Source organism: Salvelinus alpinus, chromosome 7 (genome assembly GCF_045679555.1).
Source record: "Salvelinus alpinus chromosome 7, SLU_Salpinus.1, whole genome shotgun sequence".
Lineage (NCBI taxonomy): Eukaryota > Metazoa > Chordata > Actinopteri > Salmoniformes > Salmonidae > Salvelinus > Salvelinus alpinus.
This window is the reverse complement of record NC_092092.1, coordinates 55829395-55835243: the sequence shown is the minus strand read 5'-3', so window position 1 is coordinate 55835243 and position 5849 is coordinate 55829395. Positions and strand designations below refer to the sequence as shown.

The 5849-nt window shown below is 44.6% G+C and overlaps 1 pseudogene; it reads left to right on the top strand.

Moving 5' to 3' along the window:
* Positions 1-1453: 1453 nt before the first annotated feature.
* LOC139581892 (piggyBac transposable element-derived protein 4-like) lies at positions 1454-2980 on the top strand (annotated as a pseudogene).
* Positions 2981-5849: the final 2869 nt, after the last annotated feature.

Sequence of the window (5849 nt, the reverse complement as noted above, 5' to 3'; positions counted from 1 at the left end):
TTGTTCAAATATCCAGCAAGACTACTCTGATTCTGAAGAGGAAGTGGAGGATGTGTCAGAAGATGGAGATGGGGAAGAATACACCCCATAGCACGATGAATCATCTTCAGAAGAAGAGGAAGAAGAAGAAATCCCTCAAGCTGAAAGAGAGACTTTCCTGTCAAAAAACTGCAAAATCAAATGGTCCTCAGTAGCATATCACAACCAGGGCAGGATGGCAGACCTGTCTCAGCCTCCAGTATTTATGCTGCAGTAGTTTGTGTCGGGGGGCTAGGGTCAGTTAATTATATCTGGAGTACTTCTCCTGTCTTATCCAGTGTCCTGTATGAATTTAAGTATGCTCTCTCTAATTCTCTCCTTCTCTCTTTCTTTCTCTCTCTCGGAGGACCTGAGCCCTAGGACCATACGTCAGGACTACCGGGCATGATGACTCCTTGCTGTCCCCAGTCCACCTGGCCTTGCTGCTGTTCCAGTTTCAACTGTTCTGCCTGCGGTTATGGAACCCCTACCTGTCCCAGACCTGCTGTTTTCAACTCTTAATGATCGGCTATGAAAAGCCAACTGACATTTATTCCTGATTATTATTTTACCATGCTTGTCATTTATGAACATTTTGAACATCTTGGCTCTCTCTAATTCTCTCCTTCTCTCTTTCTTTCTCTCTCTCGGAGGACCTGAGCCCTAGGACCATACGTTAGGACTACCGGGCATGATGACTCCTTGCTGTCCCCAGTCCACCTGGCCTTGCTGCTGTTTCAGTTTCAACTGTTCTGCCTGCGGTTATGGAACCCCTACCTGTCCCAGACCTGCTGTTTTCAACTCTTAATGATTGGCTATGAAAAGCCAACTGACATTTATTCCTGATTATTATTTGACCATGCTTGTCATTTATGAACATTTTGAACAGCTTGGCTCTCTCTAATTCTCTCCTTCTCTCTTTCTTTCTCTCTCTCGGAGGACCTGAGCCCTAGGACCATACGTCAGGACTACCGGGCATGATGACTCCTTGCTGTCCCCAGTCCACCTGGCCTTGCTGCTGTTCCAGTTTCAACTGTTCTGCCTGCGGTTATGGAACCCCTACCTGTCCCAGACCTGCTGTTTTCAACTCTTAATGATCGGCTATGAAAAGCCAACTGACATTTATTCCTGATTATTATTTGACCATGCTTGTCATTTATGAACATTTTGAACATCTTGGCCATGTTCTGTTATAATCTCCACCCGGCACAGCCAGAAGAGGACTGGCCACCCCTCATAGCCTGGTTCCTCTCTAGGTTTCTTCCTAGGTTTTGGCTTTTCTAGGGAGTTTTTCCTAGCCACCGTGCTTCTACACCTGCATTGCTTGCTGTTTGGGGTTTTAGGCTGGGTTTCTGTACAGCACTTCGAGATATTAGCTGATGTACGAAGGGCTATATAAAATAAACTTGATTGATTGATTGATAAGGGCCTGGAGATGACCCCAGGACCCACAACACATGCCGTTTCCCATGCCCATGACATGGCCTCGACGTTCTACCTGTTCATCACACCGGCAATAGAAAAATCATCCTGGACATGACAAATATGGAGGGTTTTCGAAAATATGGAGACAGCTGGAAAGGGATGGATGAGACTGACCTGCATGCCTACATAGGGCTGCTAATCTTAGCAGGTGTATACATGTCCCGAGGTGAGGCTGCAGCTAGTCTATGGGATGCAGAGAGTGGAAGGGCGATTTTCCGTGCCACCATGCCACTCAAACTCTACCATTCCACTCAAACTCTTTCACACTTACTCAAGACTGCTACGATTTGATGACCGTGAGTCAAGACCTGCAAGATGTGCGACAGACAAACTGGCAGCCATAAGAGAGGTCTGAGACAAGTGGGTGGAGCGGCTGCCAGTCCTCTACATCTCAGGGCCTGACGTGACAGTGGATATATATATATAACAAAAATTATTTTCCACTACTCACTTCTGTGGCTGTTTCTGTGTTACACCGATACTAATAATTACCTGTCCTTTCCGGCAGTATATGCCCAGCAAGCCAGCAAAATATGGGATCAAGTCATGGGTGGCCTGCAACGCCAAATCCAGCTATGCTTGGAAGATGCAAGTCTACACCGGGAAGCCGACCAGTGGAGGCCCAGAGAAGAACCAGGGGATGCGGCTTGTGCTTGATGTGACAGAGGGACTGAGGGGTTACAATGTCACATGTGACAATTTCTTCACCTCTTATGAACTTGGACGCCAGCTCCTGAAGAGGAACGTCACCATGGTTGGCAAAGTTCGAAAGAACAAGCCTGAGCTCGCCCCTGCACTGCTTGCGTCAAAGGAAAGAGAGGTCTTCTCATCAAAGTTTGCCTTCACGCCCAACATCACTCTAGTTTCTTACTTCCCAAAGAAAAACAAGAATGTGTTACTTCTGAGCACACTGCACACAGAGGCTGAAATTAGCCATCGCCAGGACAGGAAGCCAGCCATGATCCTAGACTACAACTGCAACAAAGGAGGTGTGGACAACCTAGATAAGGTGATTGGAACGTACAGCTGCAGAAAGATGACTGCCCGCTGCCCCTGGTCATCTTCACACAACATCATTGATGTTTCCTCCTACAATGCCTTTGTGATATGGAGAGAGATCAACCCTAGCTGGATGCCTCGTAAGCGCAACAAGAGGAGGGTGTTCCTGGAGCAGCTGGGAAAGGCACTTGTAACTCCATTCATCGAAAGAAGGGAGCGTCTCCCCCGCACAGACGCATCTGCAGCAGTTGTGAAAGCTGTTCAGAAGGCTAGATCTCATGATCAACCTGAGGAGCCACTAGCCACTGCCCCAGCTGAGGCAAGTAAGAGGAAGAGGTGTCAGATCTGCCCACCAAAGAAGGACTGTAAAACACATACTGTGTGCTGCAGGTGTAAGAAATATATCTGCAAAGGCTGTACACATGCATACTGTCACACACATGCTCATTGGGGGTTTAGTCAAGGCGGGTCAGTTTGACCCGGAGCACACGGGGTGTATATAGAATATGAGGACAACGGGAGGGTGAACAAGAAATTTGTGGAGTGGTTGAAAAACCGTTTTAATGACTCCAACCTAAGTGTCTGTAAACTTCCGACTTCAAATGTATCTACCCTCTCAGGGGGTTTGAGGATTTTGTGCAGGCCATCTAGACTATACTGAGAATATTATACAGTCACCTCCAAAATTGTTGTCACCCTTGATATAAAATAAACAAAAAAGACTGTATAAACTATATTATACAAATACAGAGCTATTATTGTATGCTAAAAACAATGAAAATATATTTTTATACCAGTATCATTTCTCAGAGAAAGAGATTTTGTTCAGCAAGTAAAAACACATTTAAAAAAAAGATAGGTGTCACAAGTATTGGACCCACTGAAGATTCTTACAAATTAAATCAAACAAAATCAAATCTGCATTAACATTCTACTTTTATATATTAATATCTGCTTAAAGGGGAAGTTCACCCCAAAACACTTCTGGGCCCTTTATAACACTTGCCTGGTTATTTGTCAGTACCCCAGACAGTTTTTAGGTCCAATTCTTGAGTGTTAAGATGTACTGTAGGTAATACGCTGATTCTACCCCCGCCGTCCCCATAGAAACCCCATGCAATGTCTAAGTCCATCTTAAGGAGCATCGATTCCAATATGTGCAGGTAGTTGCTATACTGTACATCATTTTTACAGTATGTAGAGTATGGCCCATCTCTCCATCATATCAATACAGTACTGTATAGTAATACAGTACTGTACAGTAACTGCAGTACACAATCTTTCATTCCAGTACAGTAGTACACTACAGTACTGTATTTATAGAACAGTAAAATGTGTGTTTTTTGACTTCTTTAGAGAATCTTTGAGCTTGATGCCATGGCTGACCCACATGAGTATATCTTCATCGACGAGGCAGGGTTCAACCTAACAAAAAGGCGCAAAAGGGGGCGCAACATCATTGGTCACCGTGCCACCATACAAGTTCCTGGCCAGAGAGGAGGCAGCGTCACCCTATGTGCAGCCATCAGCAATTGTGGCGTCCTCCACCGCCATGTCAAAGTGGGTCCATACAATATGGCACAACTCCTTCAATTTCTAGATCAGCTGCACAATAACATTATTCAACAGGAAGGGGAGCCAGGGCAACCAGAGCAAGCCCAATACAGTATGTTGTCATTTGGGATAACGTAAGTTTCCACTTGGCTTCTCTGGTTTGCACCTGGTTCCATGACCTCCCAAACACACCGCTCTGGCCTCCCATGACCGCAATTGTCCTTGTAATGACTTATTCAACACAATTTTTCTGCTAAAATATTTCAGTAGGCACATTTTTACCAATGTGATTTTGGAAAGACGGTGGGAACAGAACCGGGTTCAATCGGTCCCCATTGTAGTCAGTGGCCACAAAGTGATCACTGGACACGGTCAACCGCAACTGGTCAATGACTTCAGGTGTCACATCGACACCATAAGCAGGATGTCAGATGGCCTGCAGCCATGCCTGACACAAAGCTCCATCGTGGTCAGGAAAGAGTGGGAATGTGTAATGTATTTGTATCTGATCGGAACGTTATTGTGGTCCCGTGTGGCTCAGTTGGTAGAGCATGGCGCTTGCAACGCCAGGGTTGTGGGTTCATTCCCCACTGGGGGACCAGGATGAATATGTATGAACTTTCCAATTTGTAAGTCGCTCTGGATAAGAGCGTCTGCTAAATGACTTAAATGTAAAATGTAAAAATTGCACTTCATTTTGGGCAAAATCACTCAGCTACTAACGTTATTTGCCTAGCCTTACTTTACTTTAGAGGTTAATAACCACTAGCCTAGCTAGCTACCATCTCTTTGTTTATTTACTTCCTTTCGTTCTGATTTCCTTTCTTGAAGACCAATAGTAAGACACTACTTTGTCCCGCCTTCTATAATTAACCATCTTAGAACCACAAAGAAGAGTATCTACCGCACTACAGACTATTTGGAAGACTTCTGCGCTAGCAGGAAGTAGGTCTTTGTTTTTTATAATTTTTACATTAAACAACATGTATTTGGCAATTCAATGCCGAGACACAAATTATTGTTTATGTAACAATAAATACACAGTTTTCTATGCATTTGAGGTTATATGGGAAATTCATTATTTTGATATAAAAATACAGAAATCTAGATACTCAAACTATGGACCTAAAAAGTCTGTGGGCTACTGACAAACAGGCAGGCAAGTTTTATAAAGGGCCCAGCAGTGTTTTGGGTGAACTTCTCCTTTAAAGCAGAAATCTGCAGGTCCTGGGGGAGACACTCTAGACCCAAACTGTTATAGACCTACAGTATATCCATCCTGCCCTTCCTTTCTAAAATCTTCAAAAGCCAAGTTAACAAACAGATCAGTGTGTCAAATCGGAGGGCCTGTTGTCCGGACCTCTGGCCGTCTCTATGGGGGTGCCACAGGGTTCAATTATCGGGCCGACTCGTTTCTCTGTATATATCAATGATGTCACTCTTGCTGCTGGTGATTCTCTGATCCAACTCTATGCAGACGACACCATTCTGTATACATCCGACCCTTCTTTGGACACTGCTAACAAACCTCCAAACGAGCTTCAATGCCATACAACACTCCTTCCGTGGCCTCCAACTTCTTTTACATGCTAGTAAAACTAAGTGCATGCTCTTCACCCGATTGCTGCCTGCACCCTCCCGCCCGACTAGCATCACTACTCTAGACGGTTCTGACTTAGAATATGTGGACAACTACAAATACCTAGGTGTCTGGTTAGACTGTAAACTCTCCTTCCAGACTCACATTAAGCAGTAAATAAACATAACATAATACAAAACAAGAAAACACAAAC